Genomic DNA, 21,393 nt, shown 5'->3' with positions numbered 1-21,393 from the left:
TGTACACCCCATGTGACATTAGGGGTAACATCCCTCAAAACTATAACGAATACTTTCCCAAGGTGTACACCCTCTGTGACATAAAAAGTAACATTTCCGTAGAATATGCCGATAATATCACAGAGTGTACACCCTCTGTGATACGAGAAGTGACATCTGATAAGGATCATGCGAGGAATTTGACAAGGTGTACAAACCCTGTGACATAAGGAGTGACATCCCTCTAGGATATTATGAATAATATCTAAAGGAACATAACCCGTGTGACAATAAAAGTAACTTCCCCTTAAGAGTTAAGAATAACACCACAAGTTGCACACACATTGTGACATACTTAATAATGTCCCGCTAGGCTCCTGGGAATACTATCACAGTGTGTAGAGTCCTGTGACATCAGGATGAACATTCCCCTACAATATTACGAATATCACAGGGTGTATACCCCCTCTGACTTTAGTACTGGCATCTTGGTAGAATATGGAAAACAGTGTCCCAGGGTGCTAACCAAGTGTGGCAGTAGAGAAAAGATCGCAGGAGTAATAGAGTAATATCTCCAACCCTCTCCCCCCCGGATATTACGATCCACATCGCAGGGGGGCGGGCGCCCCTCGCGATGCGAGGAGTAATATCCCCGCCCCTCTCCCCCCCTGGATATTACGATCCACGGTGGTCACCCAGCGTGTTTATGTTATTGTCAGTAATATCTTCTCCGCCTCTGGAAATTACCATCTATATCACAGTCGGGTGTACATCCTCTGCACTATTTGCAGTAATAGCATCCTCTTCCCCTGGATATTAAGAACGATATTACAGGAGCGTTTCTACCCCCAACGGCATTGAGTGGAGTATCATCCTCTCCCAGGTTGAAATTAGGAGCAATATCACTGGGGGCGTGTCCACCCCATGCCATATTGAAAGTAACATCATCGGCTTCTCTCCTGGATCGTGTGAACAACATGACCGAGGTGGTGTACACTTTCTGCGGTATTGGGAGTAATATCATCCTCTCCACCTTGGAATATTAAGGACAATATCACAGAGGGGCTCTACACACTCGGCGTTATTAAGAGGAATATTATCCTCTCCCGCCGTGCTTATTAGGAAAAGAATCAGAGAGTGGGTGTACACCTCCTGCGAAATGGGTGGTAATATCACCTTCTCTTCTTCTGGACAGTAGCGACAATATCACACGGGTTTGTACACTTTCTGTGATATTGGGAGTAATATCAACCTCTCCGCCTTTGAATATTAAGAATAATGTCACAGAATGGATGTACACCCCCTGCGATATTGGGAGTAATATCAGCCTCTCCTCTCCATGGGCATTAGGAATAATATCCCAGGGTGGGTGTACACCTCCTGCTGTATGGGGAGTCATATCGTCCTCTCCCTTCCTGGCTATTAGGAACAATATCACAGGGTGGGTGTACACAGCCTGCAATATTGGGAGTAATATCACCCTCTCCCCCTCCGGATATTAGGAACAGTATCACAGAAGGGGTGTACACTTCCTGCGATACTGGGGGTAATAGCATTCTCTTCTTCCGTGAATATTAGGAGCAATATCACCGGGTGGATGTACACCCACTGCTATACTGGGTGTAACGTCATACTTCACCCCCCGGATGTTATATTCGGATCAATATCACCGCGTGGGTGTACACCTACTGCGATATTGAACGTCATATCATACTCTCTCACTCCCTGGACATTAGGAACAATATCACAGGTGGGTGTACACCCACTGAGGTATTAGGCGTAGTATTAATATTCATTATTACTCATTTATTATTAACATGAATATGAATTACCCATATTAATATTAAATAATTGCTAATAAAAAGTTTTCAGATTAATATTAATATTAATTATTAGAAGCTAATATTACTGTTTTCTAATGAATAAGATCAGTATCAGTTATTAATATCAGGCATTATTAATCATTAATTGTTATCATTAGTATAACTAATATTAATTATCATTATTTTGGTATTGATTTTTAAAATTATATTATCAGTTATGATTATTGATAATTATTAGTATCAATTAATAATTGATATTATTAATTGCAATCAGTAATATTGCGCCATTCCTCACAATATGGCAGAAAATGTACACCTCCCTGTGATGTTCTTCCTGATAGCCAGGGGTAGACGGTGACATTACTCCATCCATCACGACCCTTTCAGGTGGAACCCCTTAGAGTTGTAAGCCCTTAAAGGGGCCAGGAACTGTCTTCCTTAGGGGAGCTAGGCTCTTAAGACGCGAGTCTGCCGACGCTCCCTGCCGAATAAAAAAACCTCTCCCTTGTTTAATCCGCTGTCTGAGAGGTTTTGTCTGCGGCTTGTCGTGTTCTATTTCTTGGTTGCCTGGCCGGGAATTGAACGCGGGGAGCGGCGGTGAGAGCACCAAATCCTAACTACTAGACCAGCAGGGGAACTTACAACCTTGTCAGAAATAGATTGCCCTCCATCAGAAGTGGGTTGGCCATCAGAAGGAAGCCTGGACAGGTCTGTTTCTAAGGTGTGGCACAAGGTAACTGGTAAAGGATACCTAGAGCAGTTCCCATACATAGACACTTGGTGACAGCTGGTGCTAGACCTCCGCCAGTGGCTAAGAGGGCAGGCAGCAGCAATACTAGTGGCAAAGGGACAGACAGCTAAGGAAGGATCCCGCTCCGCGCGCCCAAGGAAATCAACTCCTGAAGTTCTGTTCGACCCAACATCAGAAGATCCATTGCAGGAGATGGCATCAGAGATCCAAGTGCATCATGTTAACATCAGGGGAAATTGACTGTAAGGTTTATGAGAAGTCTCTGTGCAACTCACCTGTAAGTCTACAATTATTTCAAAATTTAAAAAGTAATATATCCTTTTGTAACAAGTCAAAGCTCAAAGCCTACAGGAGGTATAAAAAACTTCACTCTCTCTTCCCCACCCCAGGCCATCCCTTGAAGTGACCAGTTGTTGTTAACCTTAGGGTTCTTTTTCCTTGTAAAGATGCTACAAGAGCACTTTTTTTTTTCTGATGGAGTTTCACTCTTATTGCCCAGGCTGGAGTGCAAAGGCGTGATCTCAGCTCACTGCAACCTCCACCTCCTGGGTTCAAGCGATTCTCCTGCCTCAGCCTCCTGAGTAGTTGGGATTACAGGCATGCACCACCATGCCCAGCTAGTTTTTATATTTTTAGTAGATACAGGGTTTCGCTATGTTGGCCAAGCTGGTCTCAAACTCCTGACCTCAGGTGATCCACCTGCCTCAGCCTCCCAAAGTGCTGGGATTTCAGGCGTGAGCCACCGCGCCCAGCCTGGCACACATTTTTATATATACACATTGATTGGGTTCTTCATTTTGGTTTTTGTTTACTTGATTGTTTTAAAAAATGTGTCATCATGAAAAGCAAAGGTAAATATTTACTGATTAAGCCTTTAGAGAAGTCTCTTTAAAAAGCTCTAAAAGGGGATTCCAGGATCCTATAGAGGAGGATTGGAGGATGCCCACAGAAACATGCTGGAACCCTCTTCACCCCCAATTTTTGAGGCTCTCAAAGTCTCTGCTGAAGACCCTCTCCTCTATATCTCCATGATATCCCTTACCTCGCAGGGATTTCCTTCCCCGTTTATTCATCAGAACACACCCCCAGCACTCTAAATACTCTGTTTATTCCATTCATCTGTGACTGCTTCCCTAGCCTTAAATCTTCTCAGCTCCTGCAAATGCTCCAGTCCACGTCGTAGCAGGAGCTTCACCATCAGAGTCCAAAGAAAGTAATAAAGGATCCTTCAAGGTGTCAGGGAAGCTGGGAATATGCCAGTATCTTTGTTCTTGCCACACTTTATTTGACTCAACTTTCTTTCAAGTCAAGAGGGCTGTGTGGTGGCATTGGTCAGCATTTTTAGACATAACCCATCCCAAAGAAATTATATCCCATTCTTTGCAATAAACACGGGTCCAAAATTGATGTGAACCTTGGAGACTTAAGGGAAGGGGGTATTTGCTGCCATAGTCAGCAAACAGCATCCCAAGAGAAGAAGGGAGGCCACAGCAGTGACGAGAGGTCAAGTTGCACTCTCAGGGTGATGAACAGTGTCACTGATGGCCTTGGAGGCAGCAGTCCCCAGAATCCAGTCATTCTTAGGACCAATGAATCACAACTCTTGTTTATCTCCCTAGACACAGGCAGTGTCAACCTATGAACTGATGTCTCCCACAGCTCAAGTGAACCTAAAGGCAGATCTGTGCGCCCTTATTCTGATTTCTCTTTGGCAAAGATTCAAGAACAAGTACCTTATATGAAAAGCGCAAAGAAAACTGGCAGGGGTTAGGAACTGGTACAGGAAAAAGAAGGTGCCAATAAAGGCTGATCAAACCAGCTGCCATTGTGGGTGACTGGCATGTGATCCTGCTGGGGCCCTCTAGGAGGCAGTGTCGGGCACTCATGGGAGAGGTCAAAAAGATGTCCTCAAGATAATTGCTTTTGATACTTGGTCATAGCAACCACAAAAAAAATTAAACTCAATTTCACAAAAGTCAGTCCCCATCTTACATGGTTGCTGTGAGAGTTAAAGAGCTAATGTATACAAAGTGCCTAAATTAGAGTTCAGCATTTAAAATACCCTCCACCCTACAGAAATAAATTACACTAACCATTTATTGAAATATATATATAATCTAACAAGGTCATTTATATGAAAGTGCTTACTCACCCAAGGCTGCTAGAAAAAAAAGTTGATGCCACACGCATAACGGAGCCTCTCAGAGCTACCGCAGGTGCCAAGCAGTGGCTGTGGAAAGTGACGATGGGGCTGGATTGTTCTGAGGATACACCTGGAGCAATTTTCCAAAGACAGAATATGTGCTGGATTCTACTTTCCATTTGAAAGCCATCTCAGTGGGTGGAATGAGAATCCCTTCTTTAAGAAACTAATAAAGGGGGAAAAAAATTACATATTTTGAATAAGTGTTGGAAAGGGGAAATCACATATTTTGAATAAGTAATCTATTGCACTCATACCTACAGGCCGTTTACTTTCATGGAATTAGTGGGAGCAGGCGAAATTAACGGGTTCTACCAATGATGAAACCAGGCCCAGAATTGAAAGGGAAGTGCTGTTTATCGAGTTCCGTCACAAGCACAGCATTTGGATTGTCTGAATGAATCCTCAAAGCGACACTTTGAAATAAATACCTGTACTGTGATTTTCCGCAGAATTCAACTCAGAAAGGTATAATGCATACAAAGTGCTTAACCAAGTGTTAGCACACAGTGACCATGCAACATGTTGTAATTATACTTAGGATTACTCACCAAGGTGTCACAGCTAGTGGGGGGCAGATCTAGGGTGTTTTGAGCACACGCATCAGGCACCCAATGCCATGTGCTTCTCAGTACTGCAGAGACCAGTCTTCCTCATTCCTCTGTCCCCACATTTACCTGATAAATATTTTTGGAGCATCTACTTCATGCTCATCCCCAGTGCACCTCATTATTTGCAAAGTCCTCTCAAGCTAGCCATCTCCTTTGCTTCTTAATCTTGTATGGTAAGCAGAGTAGAAATTGCTCTCTACACTTTACAAATGAGGAAACTGAGGCTCCAGAAAGTTCTGGGAGGTGCTCAGAATTCTTAGATACCTTTCCCTCAGCACTCACATGCCCACCACACACCACGCACACACACATCCCAATCGCCTGAGGTTAGGGTCATTCATTTTTTTCTTCAATTGTAGAAATACTATATATTATCCTATAAAACTAGAAAATTGTTAAGGCTATGATAAAGAAAAATTAGATTTTCCAGTAAGCACACTTCCCAGAGGCAGCTAGTGTCAACATCTTTGTGTATTTCAAAGACAGTAGATTGGTAGACCAAAGGCCAAAGCCAAACCACATAATTTTTATTTGGCCAATACAGTGCTTTTAAAAGTGTAAACTATTACCAATATTTAGGGAATTTCACATAAATATCAGGATTTCTAACCTCCATTAAGAAACTTGAAGAGCTAGCAATATGCAGCAAAAGTTGGCCGGGAGTCTTTTTTTCAGAGGGTATGTTCTCTCCAATTTGTCTCAGTCTCCAACATTCCCTATTGTATTACAACTGGTCCAAGTCACTAACCACTGGCTCCTATAGTCATCAAAGGGGTTATAATGACTGAGTATATCTTTCCTGTCCTTTGTCTATACAAGTAACTTTTCACATGTGACATCATCTTATATTAACAATTTTCACTTCACTTTATATCATCAGCTGTTTCCTACAATATCAGAAATTCTTTTAAAATAGTATGATTATTGTTTGGCATTCTATTACAGATATATGTACACCTTAATTTCTAATTTTTGCCATTATAAATAACTATGATGATCTTTTTTAGATAATTTAAATTTGGATTTTTTTAGCACATGTGAGCCTCAGATGATTGGAAGATCTCTCTTTTAAAGTCCCTGGCCCTAGAGTTAATCACATTGGTCCCCTTTCAATTCAACTCATGATCTATGGCTTCAGCTACAGTGGCTATTACTTCTTAGTAATCCACCACCAAGTGCCAGCTGTCTAAGTCCAAGGCTTGAAGTGAGACTCCATGGAGTCAAGGTTTTTAACTGTTTGCAAACATGAAAGGAGAAATCACCTGGGCCTGGTGATGCATGGAAGAGAGTCTGGATCAGCCTTCAGGGACATGCATCTCCTGCCCATCACACTGCCCCTGAACACAGGGCAACCTGCAATGACCCATTTCATCTACCATTACTTCCACCCTCAGAGCCATGCTTTTCACACTTCCCCTCCTATGGTCAAATGTCAAAACTGATGTGGGAATTTCATCCTTCATTACTCAGCATGTAGAAAAAAGCCAAAAAAAAGGCTTTGAAAAAGTCAGTTATTGTCATCACCCAGCGCAATCACCAAAGCCTTCATTCATAGCCGTAACTCACATTTGAGACAAAATTTTAACAAGGTTAGTTATCTGATATTCCAAATCACAGCAGATTAGATATAACGAATTAAGAGGGGACAGAAGTTTTGGAGGCAGATGATAGTAACAAGAAGTGGCGGTTAACAATGAGAAAAGAAAGGAAAATGCTACATAAAGCATCTAAAAGATTCTAAACCACAGCAAGCTGAGGCCAGTTCTAACAGAGGCATCATCTTCAAGAGGACAAGACAGAAAGAAATGACGAAATGGTTGAAGGCCACAAGTGATCCTCTGCACAACTTCATCTAGCTCAAGACTGAGCCGGATCTCGACTGCCCAAGCCTCTGAGGGGTGAGATGACCTGCCCCTGAGGTCACACAACAAAGTAACATAGAGGCAGGATGAGGAACACATCTCTAAGTCCCCAGCCACTGATCCTTTTCCCACCTCCTCTGCTTCATAAGTTCAGAGGTGCCAAAGGCCTGGGGCAGTCCCAGAGGAGCATCTGGGAGCTCGAGTTGACCAATCAGAGGGAAGGGCATGTGAGAACTCAAGCTGACCAACCAGACACCCCTGTGGCCTGGAGCTCAGACAGGAGTGACTGGGCAATATGAAGGACTCTGGCTCCTCAGCCAGTCTTGGACTCTACCCGCATCCTAATTTGGATGAGCTTCTTAACCCCCTAAACCCCAGTCCACTCAGCCTCCAAGTAAGGATTAGAGTCCCTATCTTACCTGCCTCATGGGCAGTCTCAATGGTTACATTTGTTAAACGTCAGGGAGTTTTAGAAACTGTTATTGTTGTGTGGGCAGTTGAGCACAACAGAGGGGAAAAGACTAGACTCGCTGGCTCACAAAAACAAGACAATGCTCCATATTGCACGTAATCATCGAGCCCACCCGCGGGACTATCCAGGAAGATTGCTCAGTGACAAATCGATGCTGGAGCAGCTTTTGTTCTAAAACAGAGCAAAAGGAAAACTTGGCTACAAAACAGACACTGGCAGGTTACTCTATCACAATAGAGAGTCTGCAGTTATATTTTTTGCTGAGCAATTTTTACAATATGATATATTCGTTTTACAGTTTAGATTTTATTTTTCAGAGAGATGTAGTCCTTGTAAACACTGGGTGCGATTTTCACTTGGCTTATGTTAAATCCAGTGTGACCCATTGGGGTGAGTTTTACCTTGATCCTAGCAGAGGTCACTCATGAATGTCGCCCCGTCTCTGTTTCAGTGCATCATCTGAAGACTGGTTGGATGAGAAAACTGAGGTCCGAAGCGGGTATGGAACTGGCTAACCAAGGCAACTGAATGGCAAAGATTAGATTTAGATCAAACCTTCTTTACTTCAAAGACTTTGTGGGTGTGATGGTGGCTCTAAGGAGGGAAAGAAGGCTCAGAGCAGGGAGGCCAGGGCTGAAGACTTGGGCATTTTAATTGACACTGTCCATTTGAGGAGGTTGGACATTTCATCCTCTTCACAAGGAACCTTTTTAAAATTTCTTTGAGAAAAAAACTGTATTACTCTAGCACAGATTAAACTTATGGTTCAGGGTTTTAGTCACCCAGTGATGTTCCAGGTGGGTCCTCTCTGGGCTGCTGGAAGTTTCTGGGAGGAGTCCCTGAGTGCATATTGAGATGATGCTTGTAGTGATCTGGGACCGGAGCCTTGCCTTGGTGTCAGAAGAACTGTAAGCTAAGACCTGACAGGCCATTTTTCCTGCTGCATAGAGTTAGCCTGTTGGCAGCAGGAAGAAATGGAGCCCTTTGGAGATTAGCAGACAACTAGGGCGATGGGGAGTGAAACAGAGAGCATCCTGGTACCACCAAGCCCCTGCTCTGGTCTCTGGGGCCTTGGTTCCTGCAAGCTATTCCCCATCCGTTCCTGGGCATATGAGCTCACAAAGTCCCTTGCTTCTGATGCAAACTAAAGCTATAGGAGTTATAAAGTTGCCAGTAACCAATGACTACAATGGTTGTGTTCTGTGAGTTGCTCTTGGAATATTGACATCAAAGTCATCACGTAAAATGTGGGGTGGAAGCTTGCACTAACACTCCCGTTCAGATTGCCTTTCTTAGCCTCCCTGAAACTGTCTGACTCAGTGGACTCCTTGACCAAATAGGCAGTCATGAGTAGAGACAGTCAGCTTTACCTGGATCCCAGGGAACCCAAAAGATACCCAGGGGTGTAGGGGGGTGTCCCAAAAGGTAGTAAAGGAAGTTAGATCTCAACAGTCATTTCTTTTGCAGTGACCGATGGCAGCAACAGAGCTTGCTATTTATTTGTGGGATGCCTGTTTGGATTCATCCCCAGCTAGAGTTAGAAGAAAAGAGAAGAAAAGGGAAACTCAGGGCATAGGAGGGGAGAATGCCAAACTGCACAGTTGACACTGCACTTAAGACATCAGGCACTCAGAAATGCACCCCTGTCCAGACTGCCAATTCTTTTCATTGCAAATTAAACTTCCAATACTCCAAGTGCTCAGCCTCTGGCAATGCTGTGAGTTTATCAAGCATCATAAGTTGGGGGTACGCAGAATTATGTGATTACAGCTCTTGGTTTAAAAACTAGGTTGAGCTGAGGGAAGAATATTACGACAAATAAGCAAACAAACCCATCAAAGAGCTAATATCTACATAAAGAGCTTATCCAAACAATCATAATGTTAAGACAATATGCGAAAGACAGGAGGTGAAAATTTCCCCAGGAGGGAATAAAAATAAGAAAATAACAGAAAAAAATGTTTGGCATCACTAAGTACTAAAGAAATGCAAGAGACGTGACACATAATAGCTATTAAATTAGCAAAACCAATGAATAACAATAATGCCCAATGCTGGCAAGGTTGCAGAGAAGCTGGTAGGTTCAAATAATGCTAGTGGCAGGGTATTTTGGAAAGTAATTTTCTTGAACCATAAAATGACTGATACCCTATAACGCAACAACGGTCACACTCCAAAGTATTTCTTCTAAAAGACTTTAATAGCTAAATGCCCAAAGACATTGGCACTGCAAGATAATTTGACGGCACCAAAAAAAGTTACAAAAACAATCTAAATGTCCACAGTATGAAAATAGTTCAACAAATTATATGTCCACCTAATGAAATATTTGAGAGCCATCTAAAATGGTAATTTTGAAGATTATGTAGCATCTTAGAGAATGTTTTTAATATGCTTAGTGCAAAAAAGAAAAGCCTATAGAGGTTGGGATTATAATTATGGAAAATTTATATATGCAGGATTGCAACAATAAAAGGAGCTCAGGATAATGAAAAGTGCTGTACCTTGCTAGGCTAATGGAGAGTGGGTAATTTTCAGCCTCAGTTTCTGCATAAAGCAATCTGGAGCAGTGTGTTATCCCTCTCCTCTCTCCCCTCTCCCCTCTCCTTTCTCCCCTCTCTCCTTTTCCTGCAATCTGGGTTATGAATGAGGTAATATATGGGAAGAATGCTGCACAGTGCCACGTTATGCCCTTCTTTGCTCCTCGCTTCAGCTCAGGGTTCCTAGAGGGTGCGACCTGCAGGGTCAGGGCAGCTGCCCAAGGAGCCTGAGGTCAGGTGTGGAGGGAGGCTTCTGGCCCATGCCCAGCATGCCTCTCACTGTCTTCAAACCCAGTTTCCCAACAGGCCCTGCACCCCACACCCAACTCCTTTGTTCGTCAACAGAAGACCCAGGCTTTCAGCACCCAGAGATTGTGCAGAGGAAGAGAGAGAGAGACACCACTGGAGCACCCACCTTGGGAAGTGCCTAAAGGTCATGCGGTAACCCCTACCCCCACCCCCAGATTTATGGTTTATAAAGGACCTCCATGTCTTCGATCTCCCCTGAGACTCACAAGAGTCCTGGGAAAAGGTAAAATGAAGACTCATTTGAGAAAGAAAATTAGGCCCAGAGAGGTAAACCACCCTCCCCAGTGCTTGAACAGGCTATAAGAGGCAGACAGCAAGACCAAAATCCAGGCAGGATGACTCCAAAGCCCATGCTCTGTTGGCTGAATAGGAAGAAGTAGAGCTGCCTCCCACAAAGCCCAACTCCCCTTGAAACTTTCTTAACAAGAAGACGTTTTGATTCGCCAGAAATCTCCCAAGAGAAAGCATACTTGCTGTCTAGACCAAAGCTTCTCAAGTTTGAGCATCAGTCAGAATCCCCTGCAGGACATTAAAACAGATGCCGGGCTCCATTGCAGAGCTCCCAAGTCAGTAGGTCTGGGGTGAGGCCTGAGAATGTGCATGTCTGACCGGCTTCCAGGAGATACTCATGCCGCTGGTCTGGGGACCACACTTTGAGAAGGCGTGGTTGGAAAGTCTTGATAAATGCTTGATGTTAAAGTTGTACTTGGGGCAGAAGGCAAGAACTGATTCCACATGGAAACCAAGGAGGAAATGCATCCTTCTGCTCCCCAAAGGGAAGTAAAATGAGAAAAGAGGATCGAGCAGATGGGAGGAAGACATGGGTTTGGCGAAGTAACCCCTTCAGCGACTCCACCAACAACTTCCATGACAGTAATTAGGGTGATAAGTACTCAGTGCTAGTGGGTTGGTGGTGTGGAAATTGAGGTGACAGATTGGGTGTCATGTGGGAATAGGCTGGGACACACAGCCCACAATGGCCAGATGAGTGGGCTGGCCATCTGGATTTCAGCCAGAAATTAGCAGAAGGGCTTTGGATGTGTTGGCTATGGTGTCAGGGGACTGAGGACGTGTCATGCACCTCCTGTGGGCAGGGAGGCCCATGAACCGAGGAAGCAGGTGGCCATCTGTGGCAGCTGTCACGGCCCAGCATAAAGCTAAGCACTTCTACTTATTATATCATTCAAAAGCTGCTTCAGCCTGCTACGTGGGAGAGGGGCCTGGGGCGCGGAGGTGAGGTTGCTGAACTTCCGCCAGCTCCCTGAACCACAGTGGCTGTCGTGCCACCACCAGAGATGAATTCTAGGGAAGGCTTTGGAGTCTTTCAGGATCCTCTGTTCAAATGTCCTTCATAAGTCCATTTACCCGTTAGTTCCACAAATATTTACAGAGCCTCTACCAGGGGCCAGGTGATGTCACACCTTTAGATGGTCATGAGCTAATGCTTTAGAAGGTTTAAATTGGCAATTGGCCTGTCTCTTTTAATTTAGAATGATCAACAGAGTAAAGAAGCAGGGAGCTGAATTACAGATCTGGTAAGCTGGGACTTTAATGCTATTTGTTAGCAGCTGGTGTTGTTATTACTGTTAGGAGGGCTTGTCACAGAAGACAGCATGGTTCAGAGTTGTCTGTAGGATCTGAGACTCTGGAAAGCCAGAGTCCTTTTGTCAAGAGTCAAGTCTAAGGATGGAGGGTGTGAGTATCAGGGGTGTGAGAATAGGGGGCTAGGCAGCAGAGGGCACAGGAAAGATGGGGGCTCGGGTGGCCTGGGTGCTCCAGGCTTCTGAAAATTCTCACTCTGACAAGAGTTCCAGAGAAGTGTGTGCAGGACAAATCCCTGCTCATCCTTGTTCTAGGACTCTAAAGGAATAGTTCCTCTGGAAACCTATCCAAGGAATTCATTCCCAGATCCCCAGAGACCTCCATCCTAAGGAAAGCACATTACAGTCTGTTTGGAAGTAGTTCTGTTCTCTATGTCTGATTGTGCTTGAAAGTTTTCAAAAGTCCACATGGTGGGGGAAGTAGGTGAGAAAGAGATGTTTAACATATAACCCTGGGGAGAAGAGCAGTGGATTTTGAGTCATCAGCCCAAGTTAGAATTTGGCCTCTGCCACTTAGGACCTATGTAAACTCAGCAAAATTATTTCCCCTCTTAAGCCTCATTTTCCTCTCTTGTGAGAGAGATGCTAACACCTACATTCCAGCCTCTGAGAGGCTATAGGGAGCAGTGATTGGAGGCCTGACTGCTGGGATTCAGATCCTCACTCTGCCATGTGCAAGCTGTGTGACTTTTGCAAGTTACCTAACCTCTCTGAGCCTCAGTTTCCTCATCTATAAAATAAGGTTAATAATCATAGCTATCAGACAGGAGTACTATGAGGATTAAATAAGATGTAAAGCACCTAGAACAACTTTTGGCATTTAGCAAGTGCTATGTAAGTGCTTATTTATTTAAAAGATAGTCGAATGGGATACTTAACTGTCAAACCCATCACCTGCCATTACCTCTGTAAGGGAAGGCTAGAGATTTTTGGAGGGAATTTGCTCCAGTAGCAAGTACCGCAGCATTTCCCTATGGGTGCGAGAAGATGGGGTCGTTCCTCTGCCTCCCAAGCCAAGTGGGGGGAAGCCCAGGAAAACTATTTGGGTAGGCTGGCGGGGAGGGCTTGCATGATGAGGACGTAGCCATCCTCTCCCTTGCCGGATTTCTACTGAGCTGCAGATTCCCAAAGGCCACCCTAAGTGTCAACAAAGTTCATGGAGTTCTTGATGGTGCCTAATATGAGTGTCCAGGAATTGGGGGGCGTGGGTGGGGCACGGGGTCATGCAAGGTCAGCCTAAGGCTGGTGGCTGGCAGGAGCCGCCTACAACAGCAGAGCCAGGAGAGCAGCCTGCTAGTGTGGCGGGCCCAATGCTAGGGGCTAAATTGCGTCTCCCCCAAATTCTTATGTTGAAGCCCTAACTCTCAATGTGACTGTGTTTGAATTAAAGCCACAAAATTGGGAATCTGATCCAATAGAATTCATGTCTTTATAAGAGGCACCTGAGAGCTCGCTTGCTCTCCCTGCCACCTGAGGATACAATGAGAAGTTAGCTGTTTGCAAGCCAGGAATGGAGCCCTCACCTTAAATCACCTGGCCAGCTCCTGGATAATCTTGGCCCTCCAGCCTCCAGCACAGTGAGAAATAGAATTTCTGTTGTTTAAGCCCATGCATTCTAGGGTATTTTGTTAGGGCAGCCTGAGCAGACTAAGACACCCAGGGTATGTGCCTATTCCCAGGCACCAGTACTCTGGAGAGGGCAGCCTGCCAGACTCTGGGAGTCCCAGGGGTGTGTAGCCTGGGCCAGGACCAACGATCAGACCAAGAGTGCATTTGGGGAGGGTTGGACAGAGGTCCCTATAGAGCATTCTCCAAGGGGAGCTTGGGTTGGGGTGTCAGCCATTTGTCCACCCACAAAGAGCAGTCCCAGACAGCACTAGCTGTGTGAAAAGGCCTTTCAGCCTCTTCCAGGACGCAGTGGCAGAAAAAAAAAAAAAAAAGAAGCTGCAACTTGAATGATGAGACCACAGCCCTCCCCGCTCCAGTCCCCAGCAGGGGCACCCTCACCTGAGGAGAGGAGATATGATTGGTGCTGAAAATGAAATTAAATTAAAGTTGTAATGGGCTGGGCTTTCTTTCCTTTTTTTTTTTAATTGAAGTGTGACACTTTGCTGTCCAAAGCGTGATCCAAAATTGAGCATCGCCAGCGAGCCTGGCAGAAATGCAGTCTCAGACCCTACTGTCTGCATTTTAACAAGAACCTCTGGTGAGTCACAAGCCCACGAATGTCTGAGAAGTGCTGGTATAACACATGAACAGCTGCAGAAATGCCCACACACGGACACACCCAAACAGCCAGCACCCAGATATTTACCATACCTCCACCTCCCCAGGCGGCCCCTGGGGGCCCTTCCTGCTGGATGCCGTACGGTGGGTTTTGTTAATTAAGCCTGAAATTGAGTCTGTTCCAGTTCTCCAAAGAGAACCGAAGGCTGGAGGCTCAGCCCAGAAGGTCAACAAGGGGTGGAGAGGAGCTTGAAGGCAGTGGTGGGAAAGAAAACAAAGCCAAATCAGAGCCCAGCTCCTGCAGAAACCACTGTCTCTCCTCTCTAGCTCTACGGGCTTTCACTGTACCCCCTCCCTTCTGGCCTGTTGTCCAGGTTGATCTTCACAGCCACTTTAACTCCAGATTCATAAAAATGCAAATAGTGGAGCCTCCCACAGTAGCCAAGTCTGGGGCTGGTGGTGGCTGCTACAGCCACAGCTGCTCCATCAGGCAGCTTCCGTTTTTCCATTGCGGATGAAAATGCGCTATTTCCTTTACATAACTTGTAATGTCTTGAGTTTGCCACTCACACCTGTACAATCAGGCAGCTAAGACTTACCTGGTTGTGGTGCTACTTCTCTGAGATTCCTCCCAGCTGATTCCTTAGCACCTCAAAGATGCTGGCACATTCTCAGCAAGAAATGGGTCTCCTCCATCCCCAGCTACCTCACTGGGTGCCATTGGGTGAGTCTCCAGGGCTGCTTCTGTTGTTGATGGTCTGTCCTGGAGCATGGGACTCCCAAGAATCAGGCCAGGGCTACAGGCTTCCATCGTCTAAAACAGGGTTTCTCCATTTCTGCACCACTGACTGTGGGGCTGGATAATCCTTTGTAGTGGGGGGCTGTCTTGTGCAGAATAGGATGTCCAGCAGCATCCCAGCCTCTATTTACCAGATATCAGGAGCACCTCTATGACAATCAAGTGTCTCCAGCCTTTGCCAAATGTCCCCAGATTGCTCCTGGTTGAGATCCACTGTTCTAATGCATGGCCAATGCCCTGTGTGCTGGGCTGCCAGAGGGAACTGGGATGGCCTGGTGGCAGGGTTGCCCAGGAAGAAATAATCCAAGTTCCCAAGTCAACAGTGAGGATATGTTCCAACAGGTCTACTGTCACAAAGAGGGGACAAAAGTACCAACGGAGCATTTAAAGGGGAATCAGTGGCCAGGTCTTAGAATAGAGAGTTTCTTAATTTGGGTATCCCAGGAGGAGATCTTCAGACAAGGGTTCCAGAAAAAGTAGCTTATATGAAAGGGGCAAGGAAGACTGACAGGGGGTAGGGAACTGATACAGGAAAAGGAAGGTGTCGATAAAGGCTGATCAAGCTAACAGCCCCTGGAGGCGACTGGCCTGTGATCCTGCTGGGGGCCTCTAGGCGGCAGTGTCAAGCACATGCCTCAGACTCATCTCCCCAGGCTTCCAAGGGAGAGGGAGCTCGGGTGTATATATCTATAATACACCAATTCCCAACAGTCAGTGGTTGCTGGCTTCTCCCACAGGGCAGTAATTCCCCAAAGCAGGCTCCAGGGCCCAAGGAACGCCCTCGGCAGGGAAACATTGAGTATCAGGCACAGGGAATCAGGCCATCGGGTCACCCGGACATGGTAAGGGTGAGGGGATAGGGGCAAGGCACCCACAGTTCCTGCTATCCCCCCAAGATGCTCCCCTCCCTCAGCCCACCCTCAGTCCCGGGCACTGTTACCGAACTTCTCAGTCTTCCCAGAGAAGCACTGCCCAACATCGAACCCATGCCTCTCTGAGAGGGAGCCACATCCACTCCTATCCTCGCCCACCTTCGGAGAAGGAGGGTGGAAGACGCAGACCCACAGCCTCCTGGCTGCAGATTTCAGCTCCCAAACCCTGTTGAAGCCCAGGGTGCCTTCCTGAAGAAGCAATTCAGATCACAACAGCATTTTGCATTTTAATCCTGCATCTGCATTCGTGTCCCTACCGCTCTACCCTGCCCCTCTATCCTTCTTAGATCTGCATATTACTCTGAGCCTACAATCCTGCTGAATGGATTAATGGCCAATTCAAAAGATGGAAAACATGTGGTGCTTGAATTAATGAGCAAGTTCTTCCACTGTCTACCAGATCAACCTTGAGCAGGTTGCTACAATTCTCTGGGCCTTTATTTCTTGATCTGTGAAATGGGGAAAAGATACCTACCATGTTTCTCTGCTACTGCCTGGTTTTGCTGAATGCCGGCCCTCCCTCCACCAGGACCTGCATCCCAATTTCCAGGACTCCCCCGAGGGAATCTCACCTGGGTTCAAAAATATCTCACCATCAACCAACACCTGAGGGCTTCAGGGGTTGATGTTTTTTATGATTGTTTTAAATTTGACCCCAGACACTGGTGGTCACTGCTGCTGCTTCCACCACTGTGCCCTCTTGCCGGCCCTAGTCCCACACATGGCAGCTTTGATGCCCTGGGCTCCTTTGATGCTCTGCCTCCTGGGCTCTTGACCACATTGGTTTCAGCTCTGCCCACCTGGCCCTCACTCAAGCAACTTTCCTCCTGGCTGCAGCTCCAAGGGCTGCCCCTTCTCCACCAGGAGGAACTGACTTACCAAGGTGACAGTCTAGAGACTGCTTGCCCAATTAGAGCCATGATCCCCAATCTCACACTCCAAGTGAGGCCCCTCCACCCAAGAGGAATCCAGCACATGGATCTCCACTCCCACAGGCTGATCCCTACTCCCTACCCAAAGGTCGTCTCAGTTGTAAACCACAGGTCATCCTGATCCCTTTCAGAACCACCCTGAGGCCTAAGGAAAAGCCTTGGCCTCACTGCAATCAAATTCCAGCACCACTGCTTAACAGCTGTGTTCCAGCAGGCACAGTACTGCACCTCTCTGAACCTCAGTAGCACCCACCTTCTTCTGAGAGTCATGGTGGAGATCCAGTGACAGCAGATACAATGTGTTTAGCACAATGCCTGGTGTCTAATCCTCAGAGCCCGTGCATTCAACAAACATATAACTGACAAATGTTACCTCTCCCTCCGTTTAAAAAAACATTGATACCATTGATTAAGAACAATGGTAGCTGGGATCGGTAGCTCACGTCTGTGATCCCAGCACTTTGGGAGGCTGAGGCGAGAAGACTGCTTGAGCCCAGGAGTTCAAGACCAGTGTCAGTGAGCAACATAGTGAGACCGTCTACAAAAAAAAAAAAAAAAAAAAATTTAATTAGACAGGCATGTTAGTGTATGCCTACTTAGGAGCTACTTAGGAGGTTGAAGTGGGAGTATTGCTTCAACCCAGGAGGCAGAGGCTGCAGTGAGCCAATATCATGCTACTGTATTCCAGCCTGAGCAACAGAGAGAGACTCTGTCTCAAAAAAAAAAAAAAAAAAAAACAAAAACAGAACAGCAATACTCATATTGTTTGAATCTCTGTCCCCACCCAAATCTCACACAGAAATGTAATCCCATTGCAATGTTGGAGGTAGGGCCTGGTGGGAGGTTGATTGGATCATGGGGGCAGATTTTCCCCTTGGTGCTGTGTTGAGATAGTGAGTGAGTTCTCGTGATATCTGCTTGTTAAAAAGTGTGTGGCACCTCCCCTTCTTCTCTCTCTTCCTCCTGCTCCTGCCATGTAAGACGTCTGCTCCCCCTTTGCCTTCCATCACGATTGTAAATTCCCTGAGGCCTCCCCAGAAGCTGCTGCTGCTATGCTTCCTGTACAGCCTGCAGAACCATGGGCCAATTAAACCTCTTTTCTTTATAAATTACCCAGTCTCAGGTATTTCTTTATAGCAGTGCAAGAACCAACTAATACCAATAGTAACTAATACCTGGACTCCTCGCCACTGTTATAAGTACTTTACATTCGTTAACTCATGGGGTTACTCCCTTAATCCTGTGACTTGGGAGACATAATCACCCCATTTTACAGAGAAGGAAACTGACACATGGTAAGATTAAGTAACTTGCCTGAAGTCACACTGAGTAAGTAAAAGCTAGGAAGAATACAAATTTATCCGACCCAATATATACCTTGTCTTTTCAAAACCACAAATCTCAAGATTTTCTGTGTTTAATGTAAATATGATGGCCTTAAATATCAATTCAAAAGTATTCAGAATCCAGCTGAAAGCTGCTGGGACTTCTTGACTCACCTGTGACATGAGTCATTACATATGCATAGAAATAGCCATCCCTAACAGCTTTGGAAGAACCAAGAGGCAGCACATGCAAAGCGGATTGGCTGTCAGCCACCTCCCTGCTCTTGGAGCAGACATTCACCTTGATTGGAGCCAGACCCACATTCACAATCCTTGTCTTCTTCTCTCCATGGGAAACAAATGCAGAGATGCCAGGGGGTCAAACCTGAATAGCTCCCATGAACACATACAACAAGGCACAATTTTTTCCAACATTCTTCATTCACAGAATTTCTCAGATGAGCACTTCTGCTCTAATTTTCTTTCCAGATACGAATCAGTGTGAAATTATCTTCATTTATTCACTGCATATATGAATCAGTGTGACCTTACCTTCACGTAGTCATTCAACAAGTATCTATAGAGTCTCTACTGGGTGCCAGGCCCTGTTCCAAAAGCTAAATTCACAACAACTTATTCTTAATTCTTATTCATTTCCTAGGAACCAGTGTCTTCCAGAAGTTCCTTTTGGTCTCTGGAGGGGTTGGTACAGTGAAATCCTCAGAACATATGGTCAGAAACCTTGAAAATTCCATGGGCCCCATTATTCCCAGTTAACCTAGCTCTATTAAAGAAAAGATTGTCCTGTACCAACCCATTAGTTAAATCCATGGCACTCCAGCAAGCCTGCCTGGGGCGGGTTATGAGGCTTTGCTTCTCCCTCCATGTTGCTTCCTTTATTCTGGCTCTACCTTCCTCGCTCAGTTTGCAAGCTTTCTTCCATTTCCATTGGTCTCCATTGCACCAACCGCAGAGCCACTTTCTCCTCCGCACTTCTGCAGAGCCAGACGCCTAATTCCGCTTCTTTTCCCCAACCCTACCACCTCCTTCCCCAGCCCCCTTGGCTGCAGGAAACCACAGAGCAGGACCACTCTACCTGGTCCACTAAACAAAGATAAAATTAAGGTCTATTAAAATGACATTGCAGCCAGGCACAGTGGCTCCCATCTGTAATCCCAGCACATTGGGAGGCCAAGGCAGGAAGATCACTTGAGCCCAGGGGTTCAAGACCAACCTGGGCAACATGGCAAGACCTCCTCTCTACAAAAAGATTTAAAAAAAGAGAAAGAAAAAAAAAGAAATTAGCTGAGTGTGGTGGTATGCACCCATGGTCCCAACTGCTTGGGAGGCTGGGGTGGGAGGATCATGCAAGCCCAGGAGGTCAAGGCCACACAGAGCCGTGATTGCACCACTGCACTCCAGCCTGGGCGACAGAGCAAGACCCTGTCTCAAAAAAAAAAAAAAATGACATTGCATTTTCCCTAATAAAATGAATGCCTCCTACATTACCACATACAAATAAACAATGGAGGTAAATATGCAAGCTGACAAAAATTAAAACTTCTCTTAAACCCCACACCAGCCCTACAGCATGTTGAATTGAAATATTACAGGGAGAGCCTCACATATCTGAGCAAAACAAAATAAAGACCAATAGCAAACCACAAAAGTTTTGTTTCCATGAGAGTAATTTTTATTTACCTGGCAGAGGTGCCAAGTTCATCAGATACATGCGACCTAATAAGTCATTCTCCTTCACTGCCTCTGTTTAATGATCCAATTGAATGTCTCACAGCTTTTCCTTGAGGTGACCAAGATCCCATTTGTTTAAACATTCTATTAAACTTCTGACAGTCATTTTCTACATGTGCCATTATCTTCATCTCCTTTGAGGCAGGGTTGAACTTTAAGCTAGAGTCGACCAAGCTGGAAGTGGTTGAGGCATTTTATTTCATTTCGGGTCCTGGGCAGCTAACCCTGCACATTTGCTCCTAACGTCAGTCGCTTACTCTGTAACTCCCAAAGGCTCTGTCTTTCTAATTTCCAATCCATCAGGATTCAGTGTGGCATTGCAAGCCCCACACTGTGTAGATGCAAATTCTGTAACTTTTCTTGCCTGGATTTTGAAAAAGGTTGTGTTTTTCCCCATGAAAGACCCACCACAACTAGGCAATGCCACAAGAATATCAGCCTTCTCCTCCCCCTGAAGCAGCCGCTCTTCTTACTCACAGTAGCTGTTCCAGCCTCCCTCCCCCATCATTTGATGGTAAACTCAGCCCCTTTTCCAGAATCCAATGACAACAGGCACGTTGAACTTATGAAGCTTTTATGAAGATGGTGAGGAGTCACACTGCAGGGGAGACAGATGGTGCTCCACCCCCAAATCCCACCACCAACTCCTCCTCTCCCTCAGTCTCTCTCCCTGGCCCAACCACCTGGGAGCCCCATGGTCTGACCACCTCCTCCCCACTGCCAGACAGTGGTTCTAAAACTAGGAAATCACTGGAGGGGAGCTTTAAAAAGTACAGGTGCCCGGGTTGTAACCCAGACCTTCTGCTATCACTAGTCTGGGGTGTGGCCTGGGCACTGAAATTCTTTAAAGCCCATAAGGTCACAGCCCCAGACTGCAGGTCCCCTCTTAGGCTGGGCCATTCTGCCCCATCCCTGGGTTTGCAACCCCCACTGCTCTCAGAGTGAGCTGGGCATGTGATCTCCGATTTTCCACAGTCCCCACTTCTCCTTATTGTCTCCCCACACTGAGGCTAGGCATCCCTGAATTTTTTTTTTTTTTTTTTTGAAACGGAGTCTTGCTCTGTCACCCAGGCTGGAGTGCAGTGGCACAATCTCAGCTCACTGCAACCTCCGTCTCCCAGGTTCAAGCAATTCTCCTGCCTCAGCCTCCAAGTAGCTGGGACTACAGGCATGCGCCACCATGCCCGGCTAAGTTTTGTATTTTTAGTAGAGATGGGGTTTCACCATATTGGCCAGGCTGGCCTCAAACTCCTGATCTCAGGTGATCCACCTGCCT

Source organism: Pongo pygmaeus, chromosome 2 (genome assembly GCF_028885625.2).
Source record: "Pongo pygmaeus isolate AG05252 chromosome 2, NHGRI_mPonPyg2-v2.0_pri, whole genome shotgun sequence".
NCBI classification, from domain to species: domain Eukaryota; kingdom Metazoa; phylum Chordata; class Mammalia; order Primates; family Hominidae; genus Pongo; species Pongo pygmaeus.
Note: the sequence above shows the minus strand (reverse complement) of the source record.